The sequence below is a fragment of the Diadema setosum genome, chromosome 7 (genome assembly GCF_964275005.1).
Source record: "Diadema setosum chromosome 7, eeDiaSeto1, whole genome shotgun sequence".
Classification (NCBI taxonomy): domain Eukaryota; kingdom Metazoa; phylum Echinodermata; class Echinoidea; order Diadematoida; family Diadematidae; genus Diadema; species Diadema setosum.
In genome coordinates, this window is record NC_092691.1 from 26412946 (window position 1) to 26431690 (window position 18745).

An 18745-nucleotide genomic window follows, 5' to 3' on the forward strand; every position below is an offset into this window, starting at 1 on the left:
TCGTACTCGCATCATAAGAGTTTAAGTTGTAAATCCCAATTTTTGCAATTCAAAATTCATGGACATTATGATACACTTGTAAACTTGTATATTTGTACATCTGTATACTTTATTATTCTAAAGTGGGGTAGGGATGCGCAGCAATGTTGTGCGCAGCAATGTTGGTCTTTTCTTTATTTTTTATTTTTCTTCAGTGTCTCTTCATGTCAGTATTTTGGAGTGCTGGGCATCAGTGCAGGTATTTCTTGAAGTGGTAAACAAAATCCTGTTAGGAAACAATTTTCTTCATTAAGTATCTGACTTCTGGGACGCTGACTACGAGGAAACCAGGGTTCATTTGAATTACGCTTGCAAACAGGTTTGATTTAACCCCTTTTAGGAACACTTTCAATAAGCCAGTTCCACTTTGCACATTCCAGGAGTTCCACTTTGCGCATGAGCAGAAAAGGGTAATTTTTATCAACAGGGCAAGTTGGTTTTGAAATCTACTGATATAAGCATCTGTTACGTAATGATTATTCAAGTATCCTTATACACTTTTGATTTGAACCCTTTTAGGAACACTTTCAATAAGCCAGTTCTGAGTTCGACTTTGCGCATGAGCAGAAAAGGGTCATTGTTTTGTACCAACAGGGCAAGTTGGTTTTGAAATTCTCTCAGATAAGCATCTGTTACGTAATGATCATTTAAGTATCCTTCTAAATTGTGCTTTCCAACACATCAACCTGACAGCAAAAGAGGTATTTGGCAATATCAATATGAAAAGATTGTTAATACCTTCAACGCCAAATAATGCTATGGATGCTTTCACATGGCTGTGTTGATCAAGGACATTTATGGCCATCTGGTCTACGAAAGTCCATCCTTTGTTCGAACGTGATTGAAGAATTCCACGTATTGTTATGTCGGGCAAGCTGCAAGTAGCCTAATCAACTGAAAAAAGGGTCATTTTGTACCCATGTGCACATGAGCTAACTCTGAACTGGCTTATTCATAATGGAATCTCAAGACCATATTCTTAAGTTTAATGAAAGATTTAGGCTTTTGAATTTTGATTTTGTTGGTCATTCGAATTTGCCCCAAACTGAACGCCCCAATCATTGGTTTGAAAACCGCCGCTAGGAATAGTCGGTGAACTGACCGTAACACTGGATACAGCAGCTGCAGTGTTAGCGGGACCACAATCTACAGGAGGAAGACTTGTCACTGCCGGAGAAGATGGTTGGCCTTGTGGATACGGCACGTACAGGTACCTCTGAGGACCCTCCACACCGTTGCTACTCGGCGCGGACATGACTGCGGTATAACTGGGTGGTGGTGCAGAGTAGGGAGGTGCGTCTTGCCTTGGGTAGTTTCCAACGCCACCGCGGGCAGCTGCCGTGTCGGTGGCGGCGGTGGGATTCCCGCTGACGGAAAACACGGTTGGTGACTGGCGTCGACGTTTCTGGCTGGATGCCGAGCACACCGTTCCAATGATAGTGAGGACGATAGTGAAGCCAAATACTGAACACACGACGATAACCCCAATCAGCCATCCAGCCATGCCTTCTTCTGCGTAAGGTGGATCTAAATATGTCATCGTTAAACCATCGTTAGCTTCACATGAATAAATTGGGACTGATAATGTTCATAATCATAAATTTCAAGAGCACAGCTGAGATCATACCGAGAATTTCATTCGCGTTTTTAACCAAGTGTTATTACGCATTTATTTTGCATGTTTCATAAAAAGTGAACGTGGTTACCATTGCTCACTACAAAACGTGTGTTTAGAAATGGTGTCTATACGACTTGAGAAAGAAAGACCTTTGTGGATCCCTGTGAAAACCAGCTTTCGGCTGACGAGGGTGTTCCACCCCATGATTTGAAGATATTATTTGCATTGCATCGAATTGAACTGAGCTACAACATTCATATAGTAAGTTGTTATTCCATCAGTTATTTTGGAGAGAATAAAAGAATGCCAAGAGTACCACCTGTGTGGGACAGGTCATCCTGAATAATGCCTACGAAGCAAGGGGAACTCACCAGAGTATGAGCAATGGACTCCGACATCCTCACTGTGGACGCAATCGCTTTCACCCCAAGGCCTGTGGTAACACGACGACAGTGACCACTCGTATCCGCTGCAAGACACATCGTCAAGATGGATAGGCCCGATCCCATGACCGTAGTACTGCCTGGCAAAGGCGACGCTGGAGTAACCAAGCTGGCGACAGACGACCTCTGCCTCGTTTTCACCCCAGCCGTCATCGCACACCGTGCCCCACTCGTTGTTATGATAGATCTCCACTCGACCACGGTCTGAGGAAATTCCGTCAACGAGACGGACATCGCCCTCGTTGACTACGGCGATAACATTGTCGTGGGAAAAAATGCAAGTTGTGGCCAAAAGTTAAGTTTAAAACAAAAGTCATAATTTGCCGATGATTGATTATCCAAACTCACTCAGATATAAATGAATAACGCTATGAAGCACCCTTACATAGTATGCATATTATGTAAGTGATTTAGAGGTGCATTAACCAGTTAACAAAATGTAAGTGATAACTGCTCTCAGAAACGGCAAGCTTTTGATTTGGCAGTCCTTTCAACAAATGTTCAAAGCCAAGAATGAAGAAGCCTATACTAGTGACTGCCAAACGAATGCGTAGTACCACGGATGAAATGGAAGAGGAAAAAACTCTTTTAAAGCCCTATAGTCACATAGAAGTGAAGACAGACTGTTGACCATTCTACGACCTCTTGCCGGCAATTTTTTGTAGTGTTGTTTATTTTTATATTTTATTTTCTGGAAGTCGGCAAATGGTTATCACTAGTATACAAGCTGGTATTTGTCAGCTGGAGGGTTGCAATACTCCATCAAAAACCTTTACCGGTGACGGGTCGTAAATTGGTCACTAAGCGGTCGTAGAATGGTTGCGTGATCGGTAACCAGTTGCCAACCCATTGTCTGCTATATAAATGTGGTTGCGAACCATTTGCCTAGTGGCTGCCTGTCAGTTTACATGTACCACTTAACAAATACCCTACTGGAAACATTTTTCTAGAGTATGTGTCCAAGGGCTTACAACATTAAATCGTGTAGTAATTGTTGGTGACACAAAACGAAACTCAGCAACTAATCAGCAGGTAATATCTAGCTGTCTTCAAAAGTCACAAACCATTTGCCTCCCATTTGCGGACCATTTGCCAATCTTTTGCACGTCATATTTTTTGCCGCTTGGTTGTCGATGGTCGACAGAAATTTTGTTGCTTGAGGTTGGCGACCAGTCGTACTATGCGTGTAAATGGCCTAGGCGCGATACCTCTTGTATTTTTAGTGCACCGCCCCATTTCTTTTTTTTTATGCAGAATTGATGAGATCTCCAAGATCGTGACAGGTTCAAGAAATACGGAAAGTACAAATGCTTTGTGGCCGAAGATGTCAATTCAAAGCATACTTGTATTTCTTTATTCATTTGGAATGGCTACCGGAGTTCCGGAACATATATTTTTCGTTTTAACAAATATTAACGATTACCTTTTTTATCGCTTAATTGGCTCCGGCAGGTAGTACGAGTGAAGACCGAAAAAAAAAGTCTCGGAAAGTTGTTTTGAAGAAAAAAAAAATCACAAGCACAGAAGAGAGGGGACGCATAAATTTTCTTTTACTAGTTTTAACAGTTGCGGTATGGAGGGGGTTTCTCTTACATCAGCTGTTGCTCCAAAAGAGAAGGCAAGAGGCAACTTATGAAAATTCCTTCAGGGCCAAGGCGTCTATCCATTTCAATCAGGACTCCTATAGATGATTTATGATAAGTCCCCTTCTTGCGCCCTGTAGGCAGAACAAGGCAACCAAGATAGTTTCAACAAGTCGCGTTCACGTTTTCATACTCACCATAAGTGTAAGTGCTGCACCGCACACCGACATCCTCGCTGTGCCCACAGTTGTTCGAGCCCCAGGGCTCGTGGGAACAATACGACAGACGAGATTCGGTGCCCACACAGCTGACGTCATCTAAATGGATGGGGCCTGTTCCGGGCCCGAAAGACTCGCTTAAGTAGATAACACCTCCAAATCCGAGTTGTCTACAAACTACTTCTGCCTCATCCTGGCCCCATCCGTCGTCGCACACAGTACCCCATTCGTTGTTGTGGTAGATCTCAACTCGTCCGCGGCCCGACCAACTGCTGCCAGCAAGACGAAGGTCGCCTTCTTCCGCTGTTTAATGTTAGGGTAAGTAAGAATTAATGACAACATGTAATTTCTGGAGCAAGTTTGGAGTTAGATGGGAACTCTCTGTCTTTTTTTTTCGGAAATACGTGTTTGATTTTATGGAGTCAAATGCTTCTCAATGAGCCAAAGTAAGCCAGATGAAACATAGAATCTATCTACTCAATCACAAATTCCCCATAAGGAACAAAATTCATTGCATGTTGTTGCCCGCTTACCGTTTGAGGTGGTGGTGGGTGGAAATGCCGTAGACTCAACGTAGGAGCATGATATACCCACTTCATACCGGCAGTCGTTGTATTCACCCCACACGACGTTGGCGCAGTCCGAAAGCTCATCTTCGTTACCTGAGCAGCTTACGTTTGACAAGTGGAAAGGGCCATATCCATAATTGTAGTACCATTGAATCGCGTCCACCTCCTGATACCTAAGTTGGTGGCATGCAACCTTTGAATTGTTGACGGTCCATCCAGTGTTACAGATATTACCCCAGGAGCCCCCGTGGTAGATTTCCAGTAGCCCTTTGGACGACTTCGTTCCTTCAACAAGTCGGAGTTCCCCTTCTTCAGCTGGCTCACGGTAAGCATATGATTAACAAAGAGAAAAATATCCAAAACATCATCTTTTAGTGCTTAATTACAATTTACTTAAAACTTAATTACAATTGGGGAAATATGTGACTCAATGCTGGAATCATGGTTAATACTTACAAGAGATTATTCAAATTTGTAATACCCCTTTAAGACCAATATATGATTATACATATATATATGTTACATAAATAAGGTCAAAGTATTGTAGTCCTCGTGAATTTGCACCCAAAACTTTTTTTTTGTTTTTATTGTGGGACTCAGCTGATTTGCTGGTGTTTAGAGCGCATTCTTGTTTGTTATGTTTTACAGTTTAATGCCTTTGGATTCATTACAAATTCAAAAGTCCTAATGATTCCTGTTCCGTGCTTTGTGAAATAGCCTCGAACATTACCCTACGAATTTAAAGGCCTCGTATATGTTCTGATAAATATAGTTTTATTTGTAAGCATATTAGTATGTTACATGTTGAAAATTAAGAGGTGAGGTACCGATTTAAACAATTCATTGGACCCTTTGAAGACCCACTGACAGCTGTGAAAGAAATACGCAAACTCAAATGGTATGGGCCCACCTTTAAGATTGCAATGACGTTTACTACCAGGTCACAACAAAGACAAGAAAGACAAATGATAATCCCTCACTAGGCTTACCGTCATGCGTGCATATCACCCCTGCATCCTCGCCATGGCTACAGTCGTGATTTCCCCAGCCATTACTGTTGCACTCACTTAGCTCCTCTTCATCTCCGTAGCAGTACAAATTATCGAGAAAGATGGCCTGGTCCTCTCGACCTCTGCCAAAGTATGCCGAATTCTTCGCGTAGAGGGCGCTCTGGAAGCCGAGCTGCCTGCACACGACATTTGCGTCATTCAAGCCCCAGTAGTCGTCGCAAACAGTACCCCATTCCGAATCGTGGAAGATTTCCACACGCCCTTCGTGACTGCCAGATCCATCAACAAGGCGGACTGCTCCATCCTCTGAAGAAACAAAAAAAAAAACAAAAACACTAACAATAATGGCAATAACAATCACACAAAAAGCGAGAAGAAAGAAATCAAAATCGATAGTTACAGGTTGATGGCCTGAAATCAGCTCCAGTCCATTTTGAATATATAATATCGATAGGTATATTTAAGCACATACATGTATATTTTGTATACGGAAAACAGTTCTGACGTAAGCTAGGGGAAAAGTACAAATTAAAGGAACATGATACAGAAATACACGTGTTGGGGGACAGGCAACGTGTAAGTATACATGTCATGAAAACTATGCCAATCCACGTAATTCCTACAGCAGTGTAATAATGCATTGTCTTTGGCTAGAATGGGGTGTACACGATTTATGGACTTTAATACCTGAATCACAGCAGTGTTTGTAGTGCGATAAATGATGTGATCTCTTTTCTTTTTTTTTTGGGGGGGGGGGGGGAGGAACATAGTACATGCATCAATTTTTGCTAATGGCATGCATTTATATAAAATTTGGAAAATTTGAGTAAGGAAATCGCATCATAGAGCACTTTAGATTTTTTTTTTTCAGGGAACCGATCATTAATGCAATATTTGAATTTGTTTTTCACCTAATTCAAAGCCTTAACCTTGAAAGTTAAAATTGTTGATGTATCATTATGTAGTACGAACCAAATTACAAGAGCCAATATGCATCATATTGGGGAGTTACAAGGTGTAGTCGAAGTGTGTCGCTATTATGTGCCCTGAGCACTCTACATTGTGGGATGGATTTTTTTGGCGCAATAAAAGTCATATATTATTGATATCATTATTGGTATCATTATCATTATTTATTTATTTATTTATTTATTCATTTATTATCATTATTATTATTATCATTATCATTATTATTACTATCATTATCGTTATTATTATCATTATTACTATTATTATTATTATAAAAACGGACATATAATTGTGGATGAAACATGATGCGAAATTTTAGGTTTGCCAACAAACACATTGATCTAGATTGCACAAAGCAATTGGGTCTATAAAAGCATCCGCACGCTGTGAGTGACGTCATGAATTTTTGGAGAAATAATTACACCACCATGATTTCCGTATCAATGTCTCATGGGGGGGGGGGGGAAGGAGGGAGATGATTACGGCTATAATCTGTTTTGGTAGGAGGGTGAAAAGAATAGTGAATCTTTCAAAAGAGAGCGAAGCGACCAAGCAGGTCGAGCGTACTATCAAAGAGGAAGGTACCGCAAGGTGGAAAATTTGGCATTTCTTTCTTATTGTTGTTTGTCTTCTTCTGGCTGTTGTTCTTGTTCTTGCTGTCGTTGTTGTGGGGGAAGGGAGAGACTAAAATTTCGCAACTTAGAACACTTTACTTTTAATATTTCAGGCAACCAAACATACTCTGAATTCACTACAAGCACCGTCAGCAAAAACTCAAAAGGATTTATTTCATCTTTATATCAATGGTAATAACTCTTATTTTCCTCGTATGATTCTATTGCATTAACATTGCATATGATACACATTAAGCATGCCTTACAAATCTCATTTTTATTATCGCTGATGTGATTCTTCTGAGACACTTACCAGGGGGCGAACACACCACTCCTGCGTCCTCCCTATGGCTGCAATCGTGGTTTCCCCATCCGAAGAAGTAACAGTCAGCCAACATTCTCTCAGACCCGCTGCACCCCACGTTGTCCATAAGAATGGGTTGGTTGTCACTCCCACGGCCGAAGTAGGCATTTGTCTTTGCAGCTATGGCGTCCCCGTAGCCGAGCTGTCTGCAAACCACCCGCGCATCGTTCGAGCCCCAGCTATCATCACACACCGTACCCCATTGGGAGCCACGAAGGATCTCGACTCGTCCTTCGAACTTGTCGCTTCCGCCGACCAAACGGACTGTATCTTCTGCTTATGAAAAAAAAAAAGTTTTGATGATAGCACGACATTGTGTCTTGTGTTTATATGGCACTTTATTTATAATCGTTATCTGTAACTATATCATATTTAGAAAATAATAGTGTATAAGATTAGTGAATAAAATCAGATACATATACGCAATATATACATATACATGTACGTATTTATGTATATATGTTATATACATTATACATGTATACATACACGTGCTTTTGTATGGTATGTAGGCCTATCACTTAATTACATGTACATGCCGAATTATTTTTTTCCATTTTTTTTTTTTTTTTTTGGGGGGGGGGGGGGTTCTACCTTACTATAATTTTCTGTAAGTCCTTTTTCACCACCACCTTGTACGTTATCTTTACTACTGGTGAAAAAAAATCGTTGATCATTACATAATATGATATGTTTTTGCCCTTTTTTAGTAACCATGTTGTACGGATATTGTTGTTCTGATGTAATGTAATGATCGTGGGAAATGAATGCGCTTCAAATCGAATGTTTATGATTTTTAAATAACTTTCAAAGGATATGTGCAGCAATTGGGTATTAAACAAGTCAAATGCAATAGACAATGAAATGAAAGTGTGTTCGGTGAGCGTGCAATCCCCGTGGCAATAGGACACAAACTGGTTGAAATGTACGAATATGCCCATGCCTTTCATCACAAAGGACTAATCGAGTTGTCTTTATTCAGAGTAGATGAGTACCGTAACCGCTAAACATATGAAGGGGAATGTATCATGCGATAAAATGTTTAAGTCTAGTAAGACGAGCTCCGTTGATATTCACATGTCATTTGAAAGCGCGCTCTATCATACCAAATGTGTTGAACAGCTGCATTCCTCAACATGACCTAACATTAAACAAAAAGATCAACACTGATTTTGTCTTGTTATGTCGCAGGATAAATTTCACACACGCACAGACACACACACACACACACACACACACACGCACACACACACACACACACACACACACTCACACATACAAGCACACACAGAGGCGCATTTACATTCGTATGATTTTTGAACGGTTATGCAAGATATAAAAAAAAAACTGGAAATAATTCTTACGCTCATTAAACAACATAATTATGAGAACCAGAAAGCATAAGATTGCCACATGGCTGGAAAAAAAAAATATAAAAAAAAAAAAAATTGAAAGATTAGGTGCCTGTTGTTTTTTTTTTTAAGTTCAAATCAGTCAACCGATAACCTTATCCAAGACCACAACAGCACTCTTCAATTCGAATCCGATATTGAGACCATTCAGTACTAACAAGGAGAGTTCTGAAACTTTAAATGACATTTTTATAACAATAGGGAAGAAGATTGGTCCTGTGTATCGAATCTCTTGGCATATAATTGAATTTCGTGGAGTTTTGTTTTGCTTATTTTGGTATGATTGCAAGACGACGTATAATCAAGAATTCTAAATTGAAAAGAAAAGGTGTTGTGGGGGGGGGGGTACATGGGTTTTACTAATATAATACTGGCCATGACCGGAAACCAGTAGGATACTGTAAAGTTTATAGCCTTTTACATTGGAAAATGAATTGATCCAGCCTGCTATCACGGTAATCTTGGCTTCCTGTTATCATTTTATATCACTACACGTTTCAAAATTTGGCCGTCTTTAATGGACATTAATTCAGTGTAGTTTGGATTCATTTTTGTTATCAAGTCATAAGGGGGCTTGGGTTTTTGCTCCTATGGCAGAATCTTCGTCAGGTGTACAATGAAACAACCATAAAAACAGATTTGTCATTTTCCTTTGCTGAAATTCCGCTAGAATCTAAAACTTTTTAAAGTCGGATTTATCTATTCTGGATCGTTATTATAGGTTAGCAGATTGCAGCATTATTTCTCTGCATTTCTACTTCATCCAGTAGTGGAACCATCGTATAGAAAACAGACGAAAATTCTACTTGTGTTTTTTTATTTATTTATTTATTTTTTATTTATTTATTTATTTATTTATTTATTTATTTACCCTATACTGGATCACTTTTATAGGTTAGCACATTTCAGCATTATTTCTTTGTATTTCGACAGCATTTAGTATTAGAACCATAGTATAAAAAAACAGACGAAAATTCTCCTTGTATCAATAATTTATTTATTTATTTATTTATTTATTTATTCATTTATTTATTTGTTTATTAATTAATTGATTCATTCATTCATTCATTCATTTATTTGCAATTGTAAGAAACCACTGGAAAAATGTTAAAATTCGCATATTTCCATACATGGGGGGCATCAGTGATAAATAAAAAATATAGGAAACATAAAGGTTAAAAACTAGTTTCATTTTGATTTTTTTTTTTGTAGTAAACCAATTGGCTGCATGGCAAGCGATTAATCAGTTCTTTTTTCTTTTCTTTTTTTATTGTTGAAAATCAAATTAATAACAGAAATCAAATGAAAGACTGAACGAATCGCAACACGCTTTGATACATTGACTGTTTGACAAAGGAAAAAGACCAGAGGATATCAGAGTGGCTTATCCTCTCGAACAAGGAAGAAAACGGACTCAAATTCAGGTCTGCACACAACATGACAAATATACTGGTCCTCTGATGAGGAAGTCATGAAATGATTTTTCAGGACTGGGTATTTCTACGCACACCTCATCATTTATTACGTAAAGGTGTAATGTCCTAATGTTTCCTCGAGTATACATTCACATGGCAAGGGCGCGAAGGCAGCCATTTTTCCCACTGCACTCACCTAACTGCGCCACTGCATTTCCGAAGACTATGAAAAATACGAAAACCGTAACCGCATGACCCGCGAAAGCTGCCCGAGCAGCCATGATAGTACTCTGCACAGTCCAATGTGGATAGCCCTCAGACATCAGCAGATATTTTAGAATCGGCCAGTAGAACCAATGTAAAAATGTTGCGTTATGTGTCGTCAATGTACTTGAGAAAGAGCAACAATGGGCTCAGCCTTACAGGGAAGTGAAATGATGGACCGAAGGCAAGTACTGTCGTTATGATCGCTTTTGGAAGACTGACGTCAGTGGGCGAAAAAAAAAAAATCCAGCAAAGGTAGCAAGTAAACAAACTTTGGACTCAACCCAATAAAGCGTCGATTGTCAGTAGCACTGAGCTGTTTTCCGCCACGACAATAATCATAAAACATGTTAATATTAACTTACAATGCAATACTTATCTTGTATGTGCTTATTATATATTTGCATTACATATGTGTATACACACACACACACACACACACACACACACATATATATATATATATATATATATATATATATATATATATATTATATGTGTGTGTATTATATGTATATGTATATACATGTATACATATAATTATATACGTATACATACATATATATGAGTGTGTGTGTATGTGTGTGTGCGTACGTGTGTGTGTTTTATACATGACTGTCAATGTATCTTTGCCGATGCTTAGATATGTGTCTAGACCCTTAACCTTAGCTCTGTCGGTGACGCAAGACCTACACACACTTCAAACATTCTTGTTTCGTAGCGTCAGAAGAGCAAACGTCTATGATGGATGCTGTGCTTTCAATGCCATGATGACAGCAGGCATGTTCACACCACAGTCGTGCAAGGTAGGACTAATAGAAAGCTAAGGCCAGGATCATCACAGTATAGCCTATGTCAGGGCCAATAAGATCGCCATTTAGAAAAAAAGTAGAGAAAAGCAAATTCAACTCAATATATTTCACATTAGATTTTATCACAGACAAACAAACCTTAAAACAAACTTTATAACAAACATTTCTTTTTTTCAAGTACAATTAAATCATAACAATGTAATACGAAATGCATAAATTTACATTTGAAATCGGAACACTGCAAAAAGATCGGTGTTAGATTTTCAATCATGGGTGTTCAATCTTACATCGATCAAGTGTCAATAGAGGATTACACCGACAGGTGTGGAAAGTATGTTGTGATGGTGTTGAAAAGTGTTTACGTGGCACTTCGTGGTGTTGATTTTGACACTGTAGCTGACAACGTGATATTTTTGACACAGCGCTGGTGCTAATTCAACAATATGACACTACATGGTGTTGATTTGATATTGCTGGTGTTAATGTCAATGGTATAACACCTGCCCAGTGTCAATAGGAGACCACACCAACTGGTGTTACTGCATGGTGTAAATGTGTTCACAACTTTTGTTTCCATAAATCAAGTACTTTATCGGTAATTTCTTTTTTTTTTTTCGTTTTGTTAAAGTTCAAAATTGAAGACAGTAACTAATTACATATCTAAGTTTTATCTAGTTTCGTATCTTATAGTGACACCCGGGGATGTTAATTTAACACTAGAAATGAGCACCGAACATTTTTCCAGCTCAATGTTTCGTATTTAACACCCGACTTGTGCAGTTATGGCAATGGGGAGTACAAGGGTTGATTGTATTGAAAAGCGGCATACGTCGTCAAATCAACACAGTAAAAAAACGAAAAGAATCTGCATAAGATCATATAAAGGCTTGCAGCTGACAGCTGGCTGACACTGATGTCTTGTTATAACGCGTGGTAATATTTTCTAATAAAAGACAACCAACTTAATCATTTGTGACGTCAATTCATAGAAACCTCACCCTGAGCGATCAGACCTCAGACGATGACCTGCTCAAGATGCTCGAATGGTGAAAATTAGAAAAGAATGTTTACAATATCTCTTCATGAGGGAGCAATGCCTGCAGCAAGTCCCCAAAATATGGAAGACTTTCATTAAAAATGCGTAATTATGTTTGTCGTTTAATCCAATTAGGTGGTGTGGCATTTATTTGCTCATTGCTTGACAATGACTTAGAATTTTAAAACACCTACTGAAACACAGCGATAAGGCCTATCATGTTTTCCAGAGTCCAGGACTGACAGCTATGACAGCATAATTGTAGACATTTTACCAATATCAGAACAACGATACAATCTTCAACCAACATCAGCAAACTTGCCATCAACATTCCAATGACCGTATGAAAGTTAACTTGCCAGTGAGAATCTCCGAGCATTTAGCAAGTTGTTTACCTTTCAGACTGACATTGACTAATACTTTAAACCTTAAAGTACTGACAAAGAGCGTAGGAGGATTTTTGGATGTTAGCACAGTTGTTCTCGGGGGCAAAGATGTCTTTGATTTCACTACAGATCCATGTTTTTTTACATATTTCTTGTTCTAACGAGAGTTTTGCTCATCAGTTTAACATTTTGAACGAGCTTCCTTACTATAAATAGAGAAACTACTCGCAAGCCCAATATCTGCTTCTCCTTTTAAGTTGCTATACAACTTTCACTAGTCTTCGTGTACCTAATCCCTGCCAGGCATTTCCATTCTTTTCTTTCTCTCTAGATATCTTTGTTTTCTTTGTTTTCTCTTACTTCCATATCTCTGTTTTGCAAAGTTTAGTTTCCTTTCAATTATCTTGAACTAACTAAAAGATGATCATTTTCGATATCATATCTTGTCTAATCAATAACCTTCGGAACAATAATTACTTCCAAAATCATCAGTCGTTTTTAGTGAATGAGAACGTCATAAACACAAGCTCCTAATTCGTTTTCAATTATACAAGTTAATATTTTCAGGACTCATAAATTTTCTCATTTTCATATTTTACGAACAAATCAAAGCACGTTATATGCTGTTAAGATAATATGATGGTCGTCACACTTAGTCGTAAGTCTCAATTTTTTGTTAAACCGGTATTATGTGATTCATAGATGTGTGAGACACTTGTATACTTTTCCACTTACTTTAGTCCTGTGTTAGAGTTGGGTGTGGAGTCGGGATACACAGTTGATATTTGTTTCTTTTTATTTTTTTTTTTATATGCAGAGTCTCTCTGTCCGTCTTTTCTTATGGGGGTGCAAGTCTCGGAGTGATTAAAGAATAAAAAGTATCGTTGCACTAGGCTGGTAAAAACGAAATTCAATACCTCATTATAAATTTTCCTTTTAATGTATTTGAATGTTGAATATTCACAATTTCATTTCGTTTCATTTCCACAAGTTGCACAACTTGTAAAGAAAAATGAAAATACAGGACAACATATGGCAATTATATGAATATGAATATGAATTGTTCATTGATGGTATATCTCTTGAAAGGAAAATATCTAATAAATTTCTCGGTGTGTATATAAATGAAAACCTAAAATGGGATGATCATGTAAAGCACATCATTTTGCCTATATCCCGAAACGTTGGCCTGCTAAGCTAAGCTTCAGTATTTTTTATCAACTCGTATATTGTTTACCCTGTATAATGCCTTAATCTTACCATATATATCGTATTGCAACATTATCTGGGCAACCCACAAATGTAACACAGACCGTATACTTCTTCTACAGAAAAAAGCAATTTGAGTGTGCAGTCGAGCACGCTCTCGAGATCACACCGACCCATTGTTTTTTCCAGCTTAAATCCCTTAAGATAAATGACATAAATTTTCTCCAAAAAGCTGTATTTATGTTTTGTCTCAAGTCAAACCTCTTGCCTCCAATATTCAACAGAATATTTCGGTCAAATTCAGAGATTCACTCTTATCCAACTAGACAATCCACAAATTTACATTTATTTAACCCCAAAACCGCACTCGCGCATCATTCTATCAGACGCTCCGGCCCTGACACTTGGAATTCCCTTCCCATCGAAATTAAAAACATGACCACTATATGTATTCATTTAAGAAGGCTGTAAAACTTCACCTCCTTAAGCAGTATTCCCCAGGATAACATTCTGATTCCTTAATTGTATGTACGTGGTACATGATGCATGTATGTGTGCATACATATATCGATGTATTCATCTATCCATATTATGAATATGAATATATATGTATGTATAGGATAGGTACATCATGTATATTATATGAGCATGTATATGTATGTGTACGATGTGCCTTACCATTACTGCGTACATAAAATAAGCACGATATATTTCATTCCATATCAGATAACAATATGTATAGGATACTTTGTATTCACACATTATTATTTTCATAGTGCATATTCTGTCATTACTCCGGCAAAGGCAACTGAACGTGTAAACTTTAATATCATTATCATATTGTATTTATCACCATTACTATTATTGTAAAGTAGTTGGAGTGGTACACATACACTCTGTAACTTTCCCTCTTCCCCCTACCCTTCCCTATTTCTCTCTTTCTCTATTCCCTATTCTATCCAGAGTAGGTAAGCATATAGTCTCCATACCGTCAAGCCTCGGCTTATTTTGGAGACCCTTCTGTTTAAGTTCCATAAGCTGTTTGTATTTGTCTTGTATAATTGTACTAAAAACTATGTGTCGATATACTGCTTGTCATAAATGACATGTACATAATCATACCTGATGTAAAGGAATTAAGCAGAAATAAATCAAATCAAATCAAATCAAATATGCAAAACAGAGTGTGAAGGAAGAAGCAAAGAACACTGACCTGTTAAAGATTCCCCCAATTACAAGGTAACAATTATAGTTAACACTAAGACAAAACAATACAATACAATACAATACAATACAAAATAAAAACTATTAATATATAATAGCATCAATAATAAGGAGTATATTACAGGAAGGCACTAGTATTGAAAATAGATGATTTTACAATATATTGTGTATGTTTTCTCTTCAATACAGTTTGTTTGTGTATTATTATCGTCAAGGATTAATTTTGCATTTCTTCATTTATATAGAGTATTGATATTGTGTTGATGTTATGATGTAAAAAGGAATGTCCTTGATTTGTTATTTTGTGTTTGTTGAACTGTTATATTTTGTCATTCTGTTGCAGGGCCCCCTAGGATAACAGTGTTTAAACCACTGATGGGGCTGGGTGCTGTTCGTTATTCCGAAGGTTCGTTATTCCGAAGGTTCGTTGATCCGAAACACGCAAATTCCCTATACCTAGAGGTTCGTTAATCCGAAAATGAAAAAGGGTTCGTTAATCCGAACATTTGTGGCATTATTCCGAAGGTTCGTTATTCGGAAGGTTCGTTGATCCGAAAATGTAATAGGGTTCGCTATTCCGAAGGCCCGTAAATCCGAAAATGAAATAGGGTTCGGTATTCCGAAGGTTCGTTAATCCAAAAATGAAATAATGTTCGGTATTCCGAAGGTTCGTTAATCCGAAAATGAAATAAGCGTCGCTATTTCGAAGGTTCGTTATTCCGAAGGTTCGCTGATCCGAAAATAAAATAGGGTCCGTTATTCCGAAGGTTCGTTAATCCGAATATATCATAAGGTTCGATATTCCGAAGGTTCGTTAATCCGAAAATGAAATAAGGCACGTTAATCCGAAAATGAAATAAGGCTCGTTAATCCGAAAATGAAATAAGGCTCGTTAATCCGAAAATGAAATGAGGCTCGTTAATCCGAAATTGAAATAAGGCTCGTTAATTCGAAAATGAAATGAGGCTCGTTAATCCGAAATTGAAATAAGGCTCGTTAATCCGCAAATGAAATGAGGTTCGTAATTCTGAAAATGAAATATTCTCACTGTGATAATAAAATAAGTTGTCGCAATCAGGAAAAAAAAAAAAACTACTTGGATATCACGCAATGAAAATTCGATATTGTCTCGGGGAGGATGATACACGTGTATATTTTCAGCTGAAGCACGTCGTGTTGCGTGACGAAGTGGCATAAACAAGAATCTTGATTTTAATTCAGTCTGAACAATAGCCTGAGCAACGATCCAGGGGCATAGGGGGCTGTGTGATTTTTCTATATCCAACCTTCAGACACCTTCACATTTTTAATGATAATAACAGTAACGACGATGAGACTAATACAGAGAATGATTAATGCGTATTGATAAGACTAAAAAGTATCATTAATAGTAGTAATGGCTATAATTATCAATGGTAACTGTGATGATAACGAAGGGCAACTTTGATTATTACTAGATTCACAGTGAAAAGTGTTGTTGCCGCGGTATCAGCATTTCATATCAATCCGATAATGAAATGACCTGCGGCAGGGGGTCTAGGGCAATTACCCCTTCCTCTTCCCCTTCCCCTTCCCCTAACCCTAATCCTAATTCTGACCGTAATCCTATAACCCTGAACCCAACCCTAACCCTAACCTTTACTCTAACCTTATCACTAACAAGTAACTAGCCGGGGGTTATTGTCGGGAGGGGGAGGGGAGGGGGGGTTGCCCTGATATACACTGCAGCAGAGCCAAGAGGAACTGGCAGGGGAAGGGGTAGGGGAAATGGCAAGAAACGTGATCTTGTAAGGATGGTACAGTTTCGGTTGAGTTTCCAACGTGTTTTCGATGATGATGATGGTGATGATGATGATGATGATGATGATGATGATGATGATGATGTGTGTGTGTGATGAGAAACCTCTTATGAAGTATGGAAAAGCATATGATTGTAGGAGGAATTCAAAGTTTATTTCATAAAACATTGGTCTTGAAATGGCTGAGATATCCAAAAATCAGGCAATTCTGATAAAAGGTTGTTTTGCGATATCTCAACCATTTCAAAACCGATTTTTATCAGATAAACTTTGAACTCCCCTTAGAATTGTATGCTCTTTATCTTTTCATAAAACAGTTTCTAAGTATCTCGCAAAATGTTAAATGCTGAATCCTCACCTCAACCAATACTATGCCATCCCTCTAACCATGGGCGCTGCAGCATTTTTTTTTTTTTTTTTCAAAGGGATGTATATGACGCTGCACATTGTATTTGTCCATAATTATCATAACTGAGAAAGGTTGATTCTCAGGTTGATATTCTTTATATTTGAGGATGAAAGTTCGAATTATAGGTCATTCCGTCAAATAAGATGCACAATCATTTTGACAATCATGCAAGCGCATTACAGCTTGGGGTTCGGGGCTAGGACGACGTCCCAGCCTACTCCCAGGCCTATGAAAATAATTTCCTTTCATACAGAAATTATTGTTCTTATATTAATTATTGTATACATACATCGTTTGAACGTTCAATGGATGTTCAAGCGAGTATGGAAAAATATTTGGAGCTTCGTGATTGCTAAACAGGCATCATAGTAAACGCTAGACCACTAAGTTTTAGTTTCAGTGAGCCATAGTTGGAGCATTGTGTATTATAGTGATATAAGCTACGGTTGATGCCAGTGCTCTTGTTCTATCAATATTTCTGCAAAGTCGTTGCTATAGCAATCACCATGCCCTAGGGGAAATGTGACTTTGTATAACCAAGATGCTAATGGCAAACAAACCTTTAAACTGAAAGAGATATTTTCAGACACTTATTTCAAGTTTTTACATTATTTCATTATAAATACATGGCAGATTCCAGAACTTTTAAGTGTTACCATGGCAACAGAGATTGTTTATCATCCCCATTTCGATTGCATTTGAACAGGTGGCTGTAAGTCCATAAATTTTTAGTCACTTTTGGCACCTTTGCTACTGTAAAATGAGTAAAGGTATTTTTTTCAAAAACAATGTGTTACCATGGCAACATGAGAAGAAATAAGGGAATAACTTTTAGTGCAATAGAATTCCAGTACTATGAAGTGAGGCACTTTTCTTGAACATTGGTATAATATCATTGGAAACACGCGATTTTTTTTTTGATGTTGCTATGGCAACGGGAGAAGACGCCAGATTTCAGAAAGGCTCATTAGCAAAATCTGTTTGAATATTATAAGCCGAATGTGGTGCTTTTACACAGATTGAACAACTTGTTCATTATGTTGGCAGGAGAGAGTAAGGAGGGGGGGGGGGAGAAGACCGCGTTCTTATTAGCACGAATTATGAGGGACTAAAAATGGGAAAATAAAGGTAATTTCTTCATTTTTTAGAGGAACAAGCAGACATAAAACTTACAGATGACATCATGATGTTTTCAACACATCCTTTTTTTTTCACCTTAAAACTGAAAAAAAAAATGAAAGGAAGGAAGAATTTCCTTCATAGCGGTTTACATACTATAATGGCCGCCGATGGGCTCCACGGCGTACTACGTCCGTTCACGAGTAAAAACTGGCGAGTAAGCCCTTTAAGTG

General features: G+C 38.0%; 1 pseudogene; it reads right to left on the minus strand.

The window, feature by feature from the left end:
* Positions 1 to 698: 698 nt before the first annotated feature.
* Positions 699 to 18745, minus strand: part of LOC140231143 (scavenger receptor cysteine-rich domain-containing protein DMBT1-like) — a 31997-nt pseudogene continuing 13950 nt past the window's right edge.